Genomic DNA, 21,482 nt, shown 5'->3' with positions numbered 1-21,482 from the left:
AGGGGGTGTCAAGGATCCTTCTTGTGAAAGGGTCAGGCCTGGGTTGGTTCCAGTCAGGTATCTCGGCCTGATGTTTGGCCTTCAACTTGTTTACTTCCTCAAGAAGCTGTAGGACAAAGGGGTCCTGAGTGGAGTCATGTACCACTGGAATTTTCTTCCGTAAGTTTCCATCGCCTTTTGGAAGTAGGAAAGTTTGAGCAAGAGCGTGTGGTTTTTCCTTGGACTTGCCGTATTGACTTCTAAGGTGAGTCTATCGGAATACCTCCGAGTCTTCTGTACCTTCATGTTCCTCTGGGACATGTCATTCCTTCCCTAGATTGGCAGCTGGCCTGGGTCGTGGGAGAGGACCGAGTCTTTTAGAAACTATTGGGTCATTGATCTTCGAGCTTATGTAGGGGAGGGATTCTCTCGACGTTACTTTAGGAAGTCTCGGCAGTCACGATAAACGGCTTTCGATCTTTCTAACCCTTCTACAAGGATGTGTCTTCCTCCACTTCTCCTGCTTCAGGTCGAAGCAGTTGGGTTAAGAGAAGTCTCATGTTGATCAATGTTTTGATGATTAGCTCACTCCTTATCAGGGATACCCATGTCGAATGAATGTGACCCTCTGTGTTGGGGGGCATCCAGATGATGGTTGATGTCCATAGGGGTAACGAGCTCGCGTGTTTGAGTACGCCTAGTTTCGTGGAGAGTCTTAAAGAGCTTCTCATACTGCTCCTAAATGACCTCATTCTTCATTGCTAACTTGTTGTTCTGAGCTTCTAGCTCATCTACTTTAGCTTGAAGAGCAGCCCTCTTTCCTTCATTCTTTCGTTGCTTCGCACTAGGTGCAAGATGGGTGTCATTCTGTGTGCTGTGGCTTCCTTCGCTCCCCATGTTAGAGAGGGATGCTTGGTCAAAAGAGAGTGTACGAATGGTGGAAACCAGCTTGACAAAGCTGAAGAGAGTGGGAATAAGTGTCGTTCCCACAGACGGCGCCAAATGTTTATGCATAAAATCAGTGAGGACTTTGGTACAACAGAAAGTGTTAAGTTTGTGACTTTCGCTAGATTGCTCCAGTCACTAGTGTGGATAAGTATGCAAATGGATAAAGACAATGAAGCAAACACAAGATATATGTGGTTCACCCAGATTGGCTACGTCCACGGAGTAGATGAGTTATCATTAATTGTGAAAGGTTTACACAAGTACATAGGTTCAAGCTCTCCTTTAGTGAGTACTAGTGAATGATTTAGTACAAGTGACATTAGGCAATATTGTGGGAGAATGATCTCCTTTTATAAAAGAGAGTTTCTAGCTTTGTTCTGACATTGACACATGTCGTGTTGTGATTGACTTCCGATGTTGACACGTGTCATGCTATAATTGGCTTCTGATGTCGACACGTGTCTCGCTGTGATTGGCTTCCTGGTTAGTGGGAAACTCTTCTGGGTCCTTGACGGTATAACGTTGATCGATGCTCGGTAGTTTCGGGATTGGTCAAGTATGGTACAAACAACCCTAACGAAAATATGTTCAAGAAACAAAATTTTGTCAATCGGATATCAAATATGGAATTGGACATCGAATGTACTCAAGAATGATCAACTGGGTCCTCGAGCTACGCGCCACCGGCATGCACCACCGCACGAGGTGGTTAATCGCCCTGATTTGCCGGAAAATCCACCTAACTCCAAAATTTCTCAAAGTATACCAAAATAAAGATCTTGAAGAAGGGAGTAAGTTTTATACATGGGTCGAGGTCTAAGGCCTGATAATACCATGATCCATCGGAAAACCCTAAAAATGGTGCACTTTGATTCGTCATCTTTGTTACTCTGCCCATCCCAAACTTGTTTGGGTCATGTTCCTGGGCTTAAGGGGTGTCTGTGGGTGGTGGTGGTCAAAAGAATAACTTTCAAAAATGGCAGATCACCAACACAGGACTCATGGACTCGCCGAATGAGGTCATCATGAAATTAGAGTAAAACTGAGTTGAGTTTGGTTGAGAATTGAAGAGGGGAGGCTAGTGAGTCATGTGGTGGTGATGAATGTCTCCAACTCGTCAAAAAATCGACAAAAGAAAAGGAAGCAAAAGTCGCCAGAAACCGAGTCATGCGGGTTGAGGGAGGATCCGGCTCTGCTGGTTCTCTCGTTTCTGATTGGTTAACCCTAATCCCCTTTCTGATTGGTCCATCCTCCCATTAAATGGGCTTTCCCCCAATCTAATTGGTCCCTCTTCCAAATAAACATAGTAACCTTTCATTTAGAGAAAGTCCTAAATTAACATTTATCTCAAACTTCCGTTGCTCATAACTTCTTTGTTATAGCTTCGATTCGTGAACGGCCTTCGCCTACACGTTCGTATGATTGATCTCTTTTTGAAAACATTAATTTTGACCATAAAAGGTCTACAAATTTTAAATGATTATTTTCAAAATTTCAAACTTTGTAACAAAGGAATTAATATTCTAAATTAACTAAATTAAATTAAATTTGCAAAAAAATAATATAAAATTTCACGAATATGAAGCATGGAAATTATAATAGTGAAATCCAAGAATGTGATTTCACAACAGCAGCCCAAGCCGAGGCCCAGACGCGTGCTACAATGGCCACTTGCACTGAACATGGACTCACGGACCACATGTAAGAGGTCGAAAGCGTGACAACTGCCATATTAGGCCCAGGGAATGAGGCATAAGCCACTGCAGCAAGTCCAGGTGCACGAAAGATCGCTAGCCAACTAGCAATATGAGCCCATGGGCAGACGACCCAAGGCCAACTCGTTGCCAGTCGAGCCCAACTCACTACTAACTAGGCCTAGACCCATGAAGAGCAAGCACTAGCCCAGCACGCAGCGTAGGCCCAAGGTCTGCTGGCCCACACGCGCCTCTGTGCATAGTACGACCACCCAGGCTGACATGCCCCAACCCCGATATCCTCAAATACCAGGGTAGGCACGTGCTAGCTGACACCCGAAGGTGACGAAACCATTTTAACATGCATGCAAGTGGTATCAGTAAACGAAAGTGACTAAAATATGTAACTATAAAGAAAGAAACGTGTTCAAAACCTACAACTAAGCAAGAATAATGTGAATGAATTATTATAAAAAGGTACGAACAAGGGAAATGGGTCATACACTGAGAAGACTCGAAGATACCTATGCGGAAGTGCACTGACGCCGGGATCATGCTCCTCGATTCTAAATCCTAAAAGAGGCACAAGAATGAAAGGGTGAGTGGACCATAATTTATAATAATAGTGATAATACTAAAACCGTTTTCTTTTTCTGAACATATTAACTCTCTATTTGAAAACCCATATAATACTACATAATAGTTTTTTCTGGAAACTCTAGCATGCTAAAAATTTTGTAACGATAAAATCATCTCTGGAAATCGTATCGTAACACCCGAAGGTAGATATGAGAATCTTGTAAATAAACTCTGTGATATACTCAACTATAGGTATCATAGTCGCCTGAAGGCATAATCATCACCCAGAGGTGAAGCTGTACGACACTGGGTTACGCTAGTGAAGAAACATGGTAGGTCCCATCACCCTAAGGTGAAGCTGTACGACACTGGGTTACGCTAGTGAAGAAACATGGTAGGTCCCATCACCCTAAGGTGAAGCTGTACGACTCTGGGTTATGCTAGAGAAGAGAATATAACTATAAACATAACACACCGACACTAGTCGTGGCTAGTGAAGCTGGCCAACACTGATTTTTTCAATGAAGCTGAGAGTATGTCATAAATATCCTCAACTGTGTCCTATGGCCATAGACGTCTATGTCACATCCTGGCCCAGGGCGGATCACATCACGGGCCCACTCTACCACCGTAGCACGATATTGTCCGCTTTGGGCTTACCATTCCCTCACGATTTTGTTTTTGGGAACTCACGAGCAACTTCCCAGTGGGTCACCCATCCTGGGAGTGCTCTGGCCTCCTTCTCGCTTAACTTCGGAGTTCCTACGGAACCCGAAGCCATTGAGCTCTCAAAAGGCCTCGTGCTAGGTAGGGATGAGAATATACATTTAAGGATCACTCCCCTAGGCAATGTGGAATGTTACAATCCACCCCCCTTAGGGGCCCGACGTCCTCGTCGGCACACTTCCGGCCAGGGATTAGCTCTGATACCATTTGTCACATCCTGGCCCGGGGTGGATCACATCCCGGCCCACTTTACCACCGTAGCACGATCCTATAATCCTCAAATATTACGGATCGGGAATCTGATTTATGGATCTTTCGGAATTGGAGTTGTAAGTTCATAATATAGAATGTTAACCGTCACTTAGTTTTGGGATTGACGGAGATCCGACCATTGGATGATAATGAAATTTTAGGATGTTGTCCTAGAGGTATATTGTGGACCTCTGGAAGTTATGGATTTGAAATCTGAATTGCAAATCTTCCGGATCGAACTACGTAATGACGTGTTTTATATAAGTTATATATTCTATCGATATGATTCTGAGGTTGGATTTGATTATTGTTCTAGGCACCGATCGTCTTGACGCCTTGATGTGTTGTGCTAGGGAGTTGTAGGGCGAACTCCAGGTGAGTGGGCAGTTTTTATTTTTAGTATTACCTATATACTATTAATTGTCCCAGAAATTGAAATTATATGAAAGTATGTTTTCAATTGCCATGATGCATATTATAAATTATATGAATTGATATTGATGCATATATATATGTGAATTGGTGCTGTGGACGCACATGTGAGTATCAGGTGAGTTTATATGGTTTATATGAATGAATGATGATGTGAATTACGTTGAGAGCTCGTAACCTGCACCCCTGGTGTTAGTGCTTATGTTATTCACCCTGCATCACACGCTCACCTAGGATCCAAGTAGATGCTAGTCGTACAGACCACTAGAGGTGGTTCCGACATGCCAGTCGTACAGACCATTAGAGGGGTTCCGACTGGTAGGTGACCTTAGATTATGTGCACATATGATTAATGAGAGAAGCACTAGAGCGTATTATTTCACCATCTTAGTCGTACAGACTACTATAGGTAGTTCCGGCTTATGTGCAGTGTAGTGCCGTACAGGTCATAGTTGGTGACTCCGGCAGGGCCGTACAGGTCACAGTTGGTGACTCCGGCTGGTTGGAATATTGAGCTATAGAATCAGCCGTACAGGACCACTGTAGGATCTCCGGTTGATTTATTATTTCACCTGATTTATATTGATGCATTTTTATTATATTTTGGCATATAGCTTGGCATGGCATATTCTTTCTGAAAAGCGTTGAAGGATTATAAATTGAGCTTTTGGTGATATATATAGATATATATATATATATATATATATATATGTTTATATACTATTATGTTATTTTCTGGGAAAGTATTCAGGTTTTACGGCGAGGGGTTAGTAATGTTTTAAATGAAATGTTTTCGAAAAACTTTGTTGTACTGACCCACTCAATTTTGTTTTGCGCCCCTCCAGGTTCAAGTTAACAGAGCTTTGGTAGCCACGAGGAATCCAACGGTGTTCTGACAGAATTCACAAAAGTAGGATTCACCCTCGGATGTTATATCTTAGTAATTGTATCTTTAAAGCTTCCGAACTGTGTAAATGGTTACGTCACTCTTACGTGACGGCCAGCATGCCCTCCTTCGGAACGGGGTGTGTTAGTCTACATAGTCGAGTTGTGTGTATGTGTTGTATAATAACCCACTAGATAAGTATAAAAAACATATCTCAAATCTTATAAATCCATAAACGTGATTTCCATAAATACAAGTTCTCATAAACATTAAACCAATGGATTATAAATAATTCTTCAAAAGCTATTAAGATAATTCATAAAGACTTCGTGAAAGCAATATAAATCAAATATAAAGCATAAATAATTCATAAAATATAGAATTATAAAAATATTATTTTCATGAATGCAAGCCTAATAGTTATGAAAGCATGCAATTTGAGAAGGGGTCCACTCACAGGTACTTGCGAGGTTACTGCCATTCGAACATGTAAATACGAATTCGCCAATGCTAAATAGTACCTAAGCATAATAGAGGCCCATTAGTAAAAACTTAATTAAAACATTTGAATTTGGAGAAACAGATGGCGGATCGGAATCAGCGCGTCAAATTACCCTAAGAGTAGTTTCGAGTAAATTTTGTAAAAAGTCAACGAAAAAGTCAACAATTGACCCAAAAAGTGAACTGAGACACCGAGCTGATCAACTACACTAAATCTTTAGAATTTCACTAAATAGATGTAAAAAAGGGACTCAAGGCGTCGAAATTAGTCTAGGAAGGTTCCTGAGAAAATATCATAAAAGTCAACACAAGGAATATTTCCAAGAATATTCCAAATCCATTTGGGAATTGGATCGGGCTGGATCCCAAGTCGGATCTAGCCCACGAATCTGGGCTTGGGCTGATTTCACATATCCGAGTCACTGGGTTGGGCTAGGTTTGCTAGGTTGGATTAGGTTGACTGAGTTATTGGGTTGGGTTAGAACAATGGCCCAAAGGTTTTGGCCAGAAAAATGGTCTGAAACTTGCGAACTTCGCCAGAAAACCGGGGAGTTCATCCCAGAGTTGATTTTTGCACCCAAACGTCGTCACAACACGTATACAACTCAAAAATTGAATCAGAACATCGAAAAGGTAGAGATTGAAGGTATTTCGAGTTTTACCTCGATCGGAAAAATTTGATAACTTGCCGGAGTTCTCCATTTCCTGTTTTCTCCGATGTGAGGTCCGAGAGTTGCTCGAGTTTAAGCTCTGGGCTCGGGAAGGAATATGGGACGGGCTAGGGGTGGTTTGGGCTCCTTGGATTCGATTTCAGCTTCAGGGATGTAGGCTTCGACCGAACTTTGTCACTCTAGCCCTGCATTTCGATGTATTGTATGTGTTATTGATTGGTGTGATTGTTGGATGGTGTTGGAAAACATATGTGTGGGTGAATGGCATGATGACTAAAGAATATTATTGTGCTTCATTGGTTATTTGATATGTTACATGCTATAGATGAAGGTATTATGTTGAGACATATTGATTTATGTGATGATTGTTCTAGGGTAGTGAAGGACGAACTACGAATGGCTTGATCCCTGTTTAGGGTACGTAGGCAATCTAATGAGAAGGTTAGATGCAGCCATAAAGTATACGAAAAAAATTACTACGCTTTTGGATCGTGAGTTGTGTTTGGCCCGTATCCCGGAGGAGTGGTATGGTAGATGTACAGGTATTTGGTGACGTCACGTGTCAATCCTGGACGAATGTCGAGATCGGGGCGTGACACATTTCTTGATTCTTAACTACAAAAACCAACACCAAAATCAGAAAAACTTACAAAAGTTGCAATCTAAAATTACGACGACAGAAAATAAGAGGGAATTTGGCTAAAATGATCATTTTTTTACCCAATCACTAAAATTATCAGTTTTTCAATATGTTGTTGATATTTAATTTTGATAAGTTCATAAATTGAGAATTGAGATATGATTTCAGACCATTTTAGCCACTTTCCCAAAACAATAACAGATTAGAAACTGTGGAAAAGTGAGACACTCTTAAATTTGGAATAAAAAATAAAGAGATTCATAAAACAAGCACCACGAAGTTTGATTTTCCCTTACGTTGTTAGTGATCATGCAAGATTCTTCTCCGAACCATGGGTTTTAGCATAGAAATTATATTATATTATATTTACTAAAAGGAAAAAACTGTTCTCTGCAACACGATTGGCGATTTCGATTTCGCTTTGTGAGATCTGTTCGTTCTTTGCTTCCTCATCTGTTCAATCTCCTCGCCACCCCATTGTGCTCCCAATTACTGTAGCCTTTGACAGGTAATTAAATCTCACTTCTTCTCAACTACCCGAAAGCCAAATATTTGATTTTTTTTTTTTTTTGTTGTTGTGCTTTGCTACTTCTTTGTTGAAATTTGGTGGTGAATTTGGTGGTTCATGTAATCATCTTTAATAATTTCTAATCAGATTACAGAAAAGAAAAACACATCTGTAAATTTGGATTGGTGCCTGAGATTTAGAGAATGGCTCGTTGCTTTAATTTCTTTTTCCTTCATTATTACTGTTATCAAATTTTTCATTGCTGGGTATTGATAATTTGTGGTCTGTGAGAGCTTCAATCTATTGGAATTTTGAATGGTTATTGCTTCATCAGAATTTGGGTGGTCCGAATTTTGAATTGGAAGAAACCCATTTGATTAATATTTTTGGTGGATTGGCTCTCTGTGTTTTCTCTATTATTTCTTACCCAGTTGGAAAGTGGAAGCCCCAACTCTGAGCTCATAGCTTGAATTTCTCAATCATTTGTTTCTCTGCACAGTCACTATTGATGCTCTCTCAGGGGAGCACTACATATTTAAAGGTGATGGCGGTATGTGATTCCCACTCCACTCCACATCAACTCTTTTTATTTATTTATTTTTTTTTAAATCTTACCGGGTAATTTTCAAACCTTTTGTAGTAATTTTCCAGCATTATCAAGTAATTCTCCATTTAATTGCTTCATTGAGGTTTTTTTGTTTCTCCTTTTCGCTCTTTCATCAGTTCATTGGCGTTGATGTTGGGCTTAAGTAAATGGGAAATCATTAATTAGCATTGTTCAAGATATAATTATGTGTTTTGGGATTTGTGAAACGATTTGGCTAATGAAGAGAGAGATTTTTTGTATATAGATTACACACATGTGGGCTGATCTATTTTTCTAATAAATTTCCCATCTGTTTCGAGGAGACTCAGCTTGGAAGGTTCAGAATTGATTGTAAGGGATAATTTCCATACATCTGATGACGGGGATAAATTCTTTCCAGCTAAGACATCAAGGCTTCGCGGGGAGTCATCTCCAAAGCTTGTTCTTTTTTTTTTCAGCATTTGGGATGGGTTGCAGATATCAACCAAGATTTTTGCAATCCAAGTTTTGGTGCAGTGCCTTGGTTAGACAATAAAAGCAGAGAGGCTTATGATGAATTCACTGCGAAAAAGTTCCAGATTTCAAGTGCTAATCCTAACCTTGAGGACAAGGTTGTTTTTCAAGAGGGTGAGTAATGATATGATCTGTAATTAGTGATTAGCTTAATCATTATTAAAGGTTTTAATCTTGGGATTATTAGGCCTATTCCTGTTTTAGTGAAGTTTGTTATAATTAGCCAGCTGGCATGATGAGTTGTGACTTGTATAAGAGCACTAGCTCTCACTATTGTAATCAGATGAGAATTTACACAAAAAGAAATATAAACAAAAATATTGGAGCTCTGCTCCTTCTACCTTCCTCATTCCCTCCTCCTCTCTACCCTCTGTGTTACTTGCCAATTGATTAAGGGCTTAGAGAATTGGATCATAACAAAGGGCGATGGTTACGAGGTTTGCAAACCTTTTCTGAGGGTTACAAGGTCGCTAGGGCAAGGGTTGCTGGGGATCTGAGATTCAAAAGAGAGCTCAATAATTGCAGAAGAGAGAAAAAAAGGACGGTGAGAGAGGAAGAAATTATCCCCACCTTTTTTTTAATTTATTAATTTTTGAAGTTTTTAAATTTTGAATTTTGAAATTTCGATTTTTTTTTTTTTGAATTTCCACGTAGACCTTTTAATGACACATGGCGTCCAGTTATTGTTCACATAAACATCACATCATCAATTAACGGGAGACTTAACAGCTATACTAACGAATGTATGAGACTATCCCAAAATTAACACTTTAGTATAACTCGGGGACAAAAATAACTTTATGTACTAAATGTTAAAAACCACAAAATTTAAGATGGTTTGTCTAAAGGAAATCCTGGTCCTGCTGCATGTGGAGGAGTTTTCAGGAATTGCCATGGTCGTTTTCTTGGAGGTTTCTGTCAACGGATTGGTCATTGCAACTCTTTTTTTGTAGAGTTATCAGCAATTATTATTGGTATTGAGTTTTCTTATCAGCGGGGTTGGCATTGTCTTTGGTTGGAAAGTGATAGTTCTAGTGTTATTTTTGCTCATCAATCGTCTAATTTTGATCCTCCTTGGCCTCTTAATAAGCAATGGTCTATTTGTTTGGATCGCATTCGGAAAATGACTTTCTACGCACCTCACATATATCGCGAAGGAAATCTTGTTGCGGATAATTTTGCTAACATGGGCTTTTCTTCTCCATCTTTAACATGACATGATTCTCCTTCGATGGCAATTCGTGCTGCTTTGTTTTCTGACTATGTTGACTTGACTGGTTACCGCTTCTCAAATTAATGTGCATGTCGGCATCTAGGTTTGCCTCACTTTCTTTTTTTTTCTCCTATCTTTATGGTGTTGTTTGACTTGTTTTGCAGGTTTAGACCTTCATGTTTGGTTCTAGAGATGTTAGGTTTCATGTTCCCCCCTCTTTTCTTTGTATCATTCTCGTTTTTTGTTTCTAGAAGGGTAAGATTTATATCCCCCCTTCTTTCTAGTGTATTCCTTTTCGTTGTCTCTGTTTTTTAGGGGTAAGGTTTATGTCCCCGCTGACTAGGTGTAACTTGTTTTTTCGTTATCAATAAAATTCCTCTCGTACTGAGGTTTTCCAAAAAAAAGAATTAAATAAATAATAAAAAAAAGTAATGCACGTCTCTCTATGAAGATCATAAGCAATACAACAAAATTAATCTTGCTTTATCTGATTTAATTGCTTGCTTAAAACTTAATTATCTTGGATTATTGATCAGTACGAATTGAGACCCAATCCGCATATTTGCGATATGTCTTACGCTTCATGACCTCGGTAAATGCTGAGGAGTAGTTGCTTCCCACAATTACTTTATACTTGTTCCACCAATGCATGAAGCTACCATTCTCCAAGAAAATATCTACCGTAACTGCGAAATTCTCGAGCATATTCAGAACGTAAAGCTCAAATTCGGTCATTGGCTTAGCATCTGGATTACTCGCTTGTTCGTTGCACCAGACAAGCACTTCCTCGACGTGCGCCCAAAAACAAGAATCATCATTCAGACTAGGAGCCACGTTCTTCGCTTTTGAATTGGGCTTGCTTGCGCTGCGCAGTTGTGGGTTCTCCTTTTCTTCCCTCTCTTTCTTCTTATTTTCCTCCTTTTATTGTACCATTGCTCCAAAAGAACGAAATGTCCAAGCCTTTCCTCTATGTAATCTTTTCCACCTTCCTTGTAGTACTCTGCAATGCAAAGCGGTTCGATCATCTTTTTGTAATTCGTTCCAGCAAAAAGAAAAGGGGCTGGCATTGCGGCTCCTTCTTGCCGGGGCTTGTTCCCAGCTTCTGCAACCGTGTCATGCCAATACCTTGAGAGCGTCCTCTTGTACTCTTCGGCCATAATGTCACTCGCGTAATGCTTAAAAGAAAACGGACGTGAATATAACCACGATGAATTAATCATATTTACCACGGGCCGACTTTGACCGTGATAATTGCTTCCTTTCTACCATGAGCTTCTAAAGTCCATGATAAAATTGTCGTGGTAAATATAATGTTTTGTTGTAGTGCTTGTTTCTGTACCTGTCATAGTATCCAATTCCCATTTCTTTGGACGACTTCTTGTACCATTCCATGTAGGCAATGTACTTTTCAATCTCATTCAGTTTCAAGTAGGACCTGTAAACCTTCGTCTTCTGCACCGCTAGTTTACGTTCGTGAGTGACCATCTTGTTCATCAGACTTCCGAATTCTATGTTGGGTTGTTGCGGCTATAATGACTTTTACAAATGAGTTGAGAGAAAAGTTAGTAGCTAAAAGTAAACATGGGATGTGATTTCCGCAAACTCATATTCTCCCCCTGGACTCCCATCTTTATTTCTAGTCTTTGGATTAAATAAATCAAAGGAGAATCAAGAGATGGAAATAAACAGGTTTGTGAGGAAACCATTTCCCAAAATCATCATCAAATCAGATATTTCTGTTGAAAGTTTGATACCTGTGAGCTGAGTATAAAGGATAATATTGTAACTACACTATCTAGAGATATTACTTAGTGGTTAAGTTTTCTATTAGATTGTTACATTTTGCTTGTCTAGTGGTTACAATATACTTGTATATAAATACCCAAAGTGTAATTTTATTTTTCATGAAATGAAATCATATTTTTCCTAATATGGTATCACCCGGCTTTCTGTCTCACGACTCCTCTTTCTTCGATCCCAACCGTCGCGCTTCCTTATGCGATCTTCTCTGATTCTTGCTCGCAGCATGATCTTCGTCTCTAATTTCTTGATCATCGTTTGTGTTCTTCGATCCTCCTTCATCGTTATCTATCAATGGCGACCTCTGCATCTCCTTCGTCGGAATCGGTTTCTCCGAATGTACCTTTAAACCCTAATTCTTTCGTTTCTTCCTCCATTACGATCCAAAACATTGGATCCATGGTGCCGATCAAGCTCACCACCACCAATTACTTAACCTGGAGTGCTCTCTTTGCTCCAATTTTTTGTCGGTATAATCTGATTGGTCTCATTGATGGATCCATGGCGGCGCCGCCTCAGTTTACTTTTGATTCTTCAGGAAATCGCATCCTCAATCCTGCCTATGTTTCTTGGTATGAGAATGATCAGAATATGCTCATCTGGATCAACTCTACGCTCTCCAAATCTCTCATTCTTTATATTGTCGGTGTGAATTCGACTCAGAACTTTGGGCGAAATTGGAATCCAGACTTGCCACGGCTTCTCAATCCCACATTCATGAGCTTCGATCTCGCCTTCGTAATCTTACCAAAGGTGAATCCACTGCTGCTCATTATCTTCAGCAAATTAAGACCATTGCTGATGCCCTTGCTAGTGCTGGTTTTCCGGTTGAAGACTCCGATTTGATCTTGGTCACTCTTCATAGTCTTCCTCCTGAGTATGATTCGTTTGTTGATGCTATTCAATTTCGCCTTGGATCCACCACAATTGATGAACTATATAGTCTGCTCCTCAGCAAAGAGATCCAGTTGGCCAATTGCAAGAAAAGTGGATCTGATTTATCACCGTTTCAAGCTCTACAAACCTATGCTGGTATTCTTCCACTTCCTGCATCAAACCCTAACTCTCAGGCCTTTGTTGCTCAGTCTTCTACCTTCACTAATCAAGGCCATAGACTGGCTCGTAATCACAATTGTGGCAACTCTCGATTCTTTAACAATCAAAGGTCAAGTAACTTCAATCACTTTAAGAATACTAATCAGCGTTCTAATCGTGGAGGTCGAACTACTTTCTCTTACAATAAGAAGAACTCTTGTCAAATCTATCATCAGTTTGATCATGAGGCTTGTGATTTTCCTCATCGCATGAATCCGGCCTATGGTGGCAAATCTTCTCATTCAGCAATGGTGGCAAACACATCATCATACCCTCCTACTTGGATTGTGGACTCTGGAGCCACTTCACACATGACCAATTCTTATGCTACTCTGTAAAACCCTGAAGCCTATACTGGTCCTGAATAAGTGTACATTGGTGATGGCAAAGGTTTGCCCATCACTCACTCTGGTTCTACTATTTTGTATACTCCCAATAGTGTGTTTAATATGAATAAAGTCTTATATGTTCCTGATTTAAAACACAATCTTTTATCTGCAAATTAGTTTCTGATTGACAATCATTGTTCATTGCATCTTTATCCATCTTACTTCACTGTGAATGATCTTTCTTCGGGGAGGATGCATTTTAAAGGACCTGTTCAGCATGGTCTCTATCCATTTCCATTCTCATCCTCAACAACTGGTTCTCCTAAAGCTCTTACTGCCTTTGTGAAAGCCTCAAAAGATCTCTGGCACAACAGATTGGGTCACCCTTCTGTAAAGATTATCAATAAACTAGTCTCTCAATCTTGTATTTCAGTTTTACCTAATGCTGCTAAGTTTTTTTGCTCAGATTGTGCGTTAGGCAAATGCTCTCGGCTTCCTTTTGTATCTACTATTTCTACAACTAGCAAACCTTTAGAACTCATTCATACTGATGTTTGGGGCCTCTTACCCATCACATCTTATCAAGGTTTCAAGTACTATGTCATTTTTGTGGATGACTATACAAGATATTGCTGGTTCTATCCCTTGAAATACAAGTCTGATGTACTGTCCACTTTTAGTCAATACAAATCTATGGTTGAAAATGCTTTGTGCACAAAGATTATTGCCTTAAGGTCTAACTCTGGTGGAGAATTCTTGAATACCTTTTTCTCAACTTTCTTGGCTCAACATGGCATTCAGCACCAACTTACTTGTCCTCACACCCCCAAACAGAATGGGTGTGCAGAACGCAAGCATCGCCATTTAGTGGAGACTGCTCGAACCCTTTTGGCAGCTTCTAAAGTTCCTCACATTTACTGGGTTGAGGCATTTACCACTGCAATCTATCTCATCAATCGATTGCCTACAGTTTCTAGATCATCTCCTTGGGAATCATTGTTTCATCGCCCACCCAATTATGTTTTTTTGAAAATATTTGGATGTGCGTGTTTCCCTTGGTTAAAGCCTTATACATCCGCCAAGTTAGATCCTAAAAGCAAGGCTTGTGTCTTTCTTGGCTATAGTTTGATATTGCCACCAAAAGACTGTACATTTCCAGACATGTTTTGTTTAATGAATCCAGCTTTCCTTTTCATCATATATTGCCTCTCAAACCTGCCACAAATTCACCTTATAGCTCCGGATCCTCCATTCCTTTAACTTTAACCTTTACTTTTCATTCTTCACCTACCACTTCACCTATCACTTCCTCAATACACTTTTACCTTCTTCCTTACACTCTGCTCCTTTCATCACTCGTCTTCCAAGTCCTCCTGTAGCAGTCTCCGAACCTATAACCACCAACCCCACCCAACCCATTAACACTCATTCAATGCAAACAAGGTCCAAATCGGGAATTTTCAAGCCTAAAGCCCTCACTGCTACTAAACACCCCTTACCTTCTCATCTTTCAGTAGATTATCTACCTGCAACCTATCTTCAAGCTTCAAAGTATCCTCATTGGCGCAAAGCAATGTAGGAAGAAGTCACTGCACTTCTCACTACTGGAACCTGGTCCCTTGTTCCTAAATCTTCTTCACAGAATGTTGTCGGATGCAAATGGGTGTTTCGTATTAAGAGGAAACCTGATGGTTCTGTTGACCGGTATAAAGCTCGGTTAGTTGCAGAGGGTTTCAACCAACAGGAAGGTCTTGACTATAAAGAAACATTTAGTTATGTTGCCAAACCAGTGACTATTCGGCTTCTCCTTACTCTTGCAGCTCAGTATGATTGGTTCTTAAACCAACTTGATGTTAGTATGCCTTTTTACATGGTAGCCTATCTGAATAAGTGTTCATGCACCAACCTCCTGGTTTTGAAGATTCTACTAAGCCTTCTCATGTGTGTCACTTGCACAAATCATTGTACGGTTTAAAACAAGCTCCGAGAGCTTGGTATGAGAAGCTCCATGGGGCTCTTCACTCTCTTGGATTTGTAGGATCTCACAGTGATCATTCTCTGTTCATTAAAAAAGCTCCAGATTTGGTTTTCATTATCATCTATGTGGATGACATTTTGGTCACTGGTCCTAATACTGGAGCATGTAAACAAGTGATCCAACAGCTCATTGGTCCTAATTTTGACACACCTTTTGAAATTCACGTAACGTTAGTTTAATGAAACTAGCGTCGAATTAAAAGATGATAGCTTCGGTAAAAACCGACATTAAGTCTCTCCATCCATTTCCTCGTGCAGAACAAGTGGGAAATTTCCCGCCTAATATTTCAAATTATCCGACCAATGCCGTCGGCTAAAAGCAACAACATACTAGTTTTAAAAAAATGTTTAATCCAAAGAAAAAAAATAACCAGCTTTTACATTTAAGATTTTAATAAATAAAATACGTAATATAAAACATAAATATAATTTTATTATATAATATCATCACATTCTAATTGAAATATAGTCTAATTAATACTTAAAATACATAAAATAATTAATATATTTTAACTCCGATTTTGATTATTTATTATAGCTACACTCCTTGATCCTATATGAATACAATGAATGAATTCGATCTTCAATTTAAAATATTTACACTAGTGGATACCACAAAATCTTATGTTATACTTAATGAAAGTATAAATAATCTCCCACGAAACTAATTTTAACGATCCAACCGTCAAACTTATTTGTATATGCTTCGAGATTGCATACGCTAAAAATAGCAAAAAATAAACATTCAGAGATCAAGTAACGGGACAAAACTTTTTCACGTTTATCAACAAAAAATCACGATTTAACGGTTATTTTAACTCCGATTTTGATGATTTTTTTACAGCTACACTCTTTGACCCTATATTAATACAATGAAGGGTAAATTACACTTTTATACCTTAGGTTTGGGGTTTATTTCAATTCCTTACAACATCTTCAAAACATTTCACTTTCATACCTTAAGTACTATTTTATTTCAAAATAATACATCCGTTACATTTTTCATTCATTGATCTGTTAAATGCTGACGTGGCAGCCAAATGTCTGCCACGTGGCAAATAAAATAATTTTTTTTTAAAACCTGAATTTTCTCAAAAAAAAAAAACCCCAATTCATCCCACCCAAGCCACCTCTTTCTCCCATCCCCTATCACCCCTCCCAAAAATCCCCAATCACCCACCCCCAAAAATTCCACCTGACATTAGGTGGATCTACTACAAAACCAGTCCAAAAATCATCTCAAACTCAAAGTATTTTCAAAACTCACCCATACTAAAAATCACGAGATCCTAACCCGCGGGGAAGGGGAAAAGGGGAAGGTGGCGCGACGCCGGAGGGGGGGGGGAAGGGAGGTGGGTCGCGAGATGGGGGAGGAAGAACTGGGTTTGGGTCGCGGGTTGTGGGGGGGGAGGGGGACGAACTGGGTTTGGGATTTTTTTTTCCTTCTTCTTCTTCCTTTTGCTGCTGCTGCTGCAGGTTTTTTTTTTCTTCTTCTCCTTCTTCCTCCCTCTTCTTCCTTCTTCCTCCCTCTTCTTCTTCTTTTTCTTGCTGCTGCCGCTGCAGGTTTTTTCTTCTTCTTGTTGCTGCTGCTGCAAGTTTTTTGGGTTCTGGGTTAGGGATAAGGATGTGGGTCACTGGGGGGATAGTGGGTTTCAATTTTTTTGAGAAAATTTAGGTTTTAAAAAAAAATTAAAAAAATATTTTATTTGCCACATGGCAAACATTTGGCAACCACGTCAGCATTTAATAGATCAATAGATGGAAAATGTAATGGATGTATTATTTTGAAATAAAATAGTACTTAAGGTATAAAAGTGAAATGTTTTGAAGATGTTGTAAGGAATTGAAATAGACCCCAAATCTGAGGTATGAAGGTGTAATTTACCCTACAATGAATGAATTCGATCTTCAATTTAAAATATTTACACTAGTGGATGAATGAAAGTATAAATAAACTCTAAGTGTTAGTGAATCTATCGTTTTGATGGGATACACATTCTACGAAACTAGTTTCAACGATCCAACTGTCAAACTTGTTTGTATATGCTTCGAGATCGCATACGCCAAAAATCGAAAAAAACAAACATTTAGAGCTCAAGTAATGGGACAAAAAATTTCAACGGTTATCAACGAAAAATCACGATTTAACGGTTATTTTAACTCCGATTTTGATGATTTTTTACAACTACACTCCTTGACCCTATATGAATACAATGAATGAACTCAATCTTCAATTTAAAATATTTACACTAGTGGATATCACAAAATCTTATGTTATACTTAATGAAAGTACGAATAAGCTCTTAAGTGTTAGTGAATCTATTGTTTTGATAGGATACGCATTTTACTAAACTAGTTTCAACTATCCAACCGTCAAACATGTTTGTATATACTTCGAGATAGTATACGCCAAAAATCGCAAAAATAAATATTCAGAGATCAAGTAACGAGACAAAACTTTTCGACAGTTATAAACGAAAAATCACGATTTAACGGTTATTTTAACTCTGATTTTGATGATTTTTTACAACTACACTCCTTGATCCTATATGAATACAATGAACTAATGTGATCGTCAATTTAAAATATTTACAGAAATGGATACCACAAAATCTTATGTCATGATGATCAATGAAAATTGAGGATTTTGTAAAAGCAATAACATGCAAGCTTTGAGTTCCATTGGCAAGATTTAAACTTTTGCGAAAGGCTTCACAACCTTGAAAACAAAAACTCTTTCATTTTGTATATCCTTGCACATTTAACATTTTGTAATAGACTAGTAGTGTATGGATGTTTGTTTATTAGACCTTTATTTTCAAGTGTAGATGTAGTACTTAAATGACAAATGTGTTTTAATGTTTTGAAGTAATATTTATGTGGCAATGTGTGTTATGTGCAAATTTAAGAAAAAAAATATATTTTTCTTAACGAGTGTTACACGAAAACGATAGAAGAAAACACGTGGGAGAGTACCATCAATCTATCGCTTACTGTCACATCTCGACCCTGGGACGGACCACTTCCCAGGCCTGCTCTACCACCGTAGCACGATATTGTCCGCTTTGGGTCCTGACCACGCCCTCACGGTTTTGTTTCTGGGAACTCACGAACAACTTCCCAGTGGGTCATCCATCATGGGAGTGCTCTGGCCACATTCTCGCTTAACTTCAAAGTTCAGACGGAACCCGAAGCCAGTGAGCTTCCAAAAGGCCTTGTGCTAGGTAGGGATGGGAATATACATTTAATGATCACTCCCCTGGGCGATGTGGGATGTTACACTTTCAACCAACATCGGGGTTTCAAAATATTAAAAAAAAAACTAAAATCTATGTCGCTCAGAACCGACACAAGCTTTAAAATATTTAAAAACAATAGTTAGTGTCAGCTAGAAGCAACACTAATACTTTATATCGCTTAAAAGCGACACTATTTTTTTTAAAACGACACCATTATTTAAAAATTATTAAAATGTGTGTCGGTCATAAGCGACATTAAATGTTTACGTTGGTTAAAAGCGACATAGACAGTTTATGATGCTTACAAGCGACAGTAAATCCAACGTCATGTTTCGTAAGTGTCATAAATGTCTTGTCCGCCACTATATTATATTAAATCGACATCACCCACTAACACTATAAGGCCCTTTGTAGTAGTGTCGAATCTTGCATTTGGAAATCTATCTTCCTTATAATTGCTCGAACTGATTTGGCAACTTGCCCGCCAAGAAGTCATTGCATGCAATTTGCAACCAGAACTCCAAGTCCAAGTCATATAAAAAGACACTGTTAGCTCCTCGTCCTTTCAAAACATTGTTTATAGGATTTTTATCACAAATGGTTCATAAGATTGATCAAACTCATCATTTTGATCCCACTTTCAAAATAAATCAATATCGTCCCTGACATTCACTACCGCATATCAATTTAGTCATTCCGTTAAGATTCTGTCAACTATTATATTAGTTTGTATGTGGGACCCACAAGTCCAATGAAATAGTAACATGTGGATTACACAAAATAAGGGTTTTTATCGTTAATGGTCTCTAACATTGATCTAACTCCTCATTTTGGTCCCTGAGTTTCAAAAAGCGATAAATTTGGTCCATGACTTTCACTACCACACATCAATTTAGTATTTCCTTTAAAATTTCGTCAATAGTTTTCGTTTGTGTGCTGATGTGGTCCCACTAATCCAACCATATGGCTCCACTTGGATTAATTATAAGAAACTATTTTTTTCAAAGTGAACCGACGAACGAGTATTCCGCACTGACATTTCTTGCATCCCAATTGAAGAAAAAAAACTCAATCTAAATTTGATAAAATCAAATCCAAGTTCAATTCAAATTTGATATGATTATAACTAACTATAGAGAATGAAGAGTGAGTTCAGGAGGCCAATTAAGTACTTTAGTGGTGTCATGGTGCCTTCATTTTCTTTTTGAGATATCCTGATGAAGACGACGATGACTTTTTTTTTTCTTTTAGTTTTGATTTTTAGTTTCTTATTTTACTTTAAGTTTTAAATCTCAAAAAAAATAGTTTCTTATAGTTAATCCACGTGATGTCATATGATTGGATTAGTGAGATAAAAATATTGACGAAACTTTAACGGAATGATTAAATTGACATGTGGTATTGAAAGTAAGGGACCAAATTTATTGATTTTTGAAACTCAGTGACCAAAATGAGGAGTTTGATAAATGTCATGGATCATATGCGATAAAAACCCTTATTTTGTATAATCCATGTGTCACAATTTCATTGGATTTGTGGGTCCTACGTACAAACTAACATAATAGTTAACGGAATGAGAAATTAGGTTCACATCCTTCTTTTTGCTACTCCATTGATTAGAATCCTATTTATTTTCAATTTTTGATCAAGGTCCTTGGATGTTAATAACATCATTAATTATTTGAATAATAAAATATTTTTATTTTAAAATATATTCCTTTAGTGTTAAAAATGTTACAATTAGTATATTTATATTTATGGCTAAATTTTTTATCATATATTTTTATTTTTAATTTGTACCAATTTTTTTTTCATTTTTAATTTGTACCAATATATTAGTTTCTTTTTGTGCCCATATTTTTTAAAGTTTTATTTGTGCTTGTACTCATGTGTATACCATCACGTGACATTGTATATTTAATCAATAATAGAAAAATTACATATGGTATGTTTATGCTTTATGCCTAAACTTTGTATCATATATTTATATTTTTAGTTTGTACCCACTTTTAATTTGCTACATTTTTTTAAATTTGTACTATTTTCTTTTTAGTTTTATTTTGTACCAGTGTATTAATTTCTTTTAGTGCCTATATTTTTTAAAAATTCATTTGTACTCATAATTTTTTAATCTTTTATCTATACCCTAATTTATTTATAATGTACCCATTCTTCTTTATTAATGTACCACTTTGTTATATGTGATATGTACCAATTTTTTTTAACACTATGGATACATTCTTTTGCCATTTATTATTTCTTATTTTTACATAGTTTTTATCCATTTATTCAATCAAAATGTTTGATTTTTTTTGTTGTAACCGTTTCTAATAGTATTATAACGAGGGATTTTAAATTTATAGGATTATAACTCTCATAAAATATCAAACAATTAATGTCAAAACTATAAAAACATAAATATTAATTGTAATATAATGAGGTGTACAAAATCAAGGGATTTTGATCAAACTTTGAATATCATTAAGGTTTTAGTCAAAGAATGTTAAGGATTAGGGACCGTATCCAAAGTATCCCTTAACGGAATATTAACATAAGGACCAAATTGATGTGCGATAGTGAATGTTAAGGATGACATTGATTGATTTTGAATGTAAGGGACCAAAATGATAAGTTTGATCAATCTCAGAAACCATTTGTGATAAAAACCCTTGTTTATACATGCATATCTGGCATCCATTTGGGTGTATTATATGGTTCATTTGACTATTAAGAAAGATAGCTAATCGAAGTTTAATCCTAATGCGCATTTTGCAGTAGTTTTAACAGTGGGGTCTAAAAGTGGTCGATTTAGGGTGTATTATATGGTCCACCCTCATATTCATCCTTAAAATCT

The 21,482-nt window shown here is 37.9% G+C and overlaps 1 pseudogene; it reads right to left on the bottom strand.

Annotated features, from left to right (window-relative positions):
• Positions 1-10,653: 10,653 nt before the first annotated feature.
• LOC126582507 (senescence-associated carboxylesterase 101-like) lies at positions 10,654-11,613 on the bottom strand (annotated as a pseudogene).
• Positions 11,614-21,482: the final 9,869 nt, after the last annotated feature.

Source organism: Malus sylvestris, chromosome 9, assembly GCF_916048215.2.
Source record: "Malus sylvestris chromosome 9, drMalSylv7.2, whole genome shotgun sequence".
Lineage (NCBI taxonomy): Eukaryota > Viridiplantae > Streptophyta > Magnoliopsida > Rosales > Rosaceae > Malus > Malus sylvestris.
This window is presented reverse-complemented; position numbering and strand designations above follow the sequence as displayed.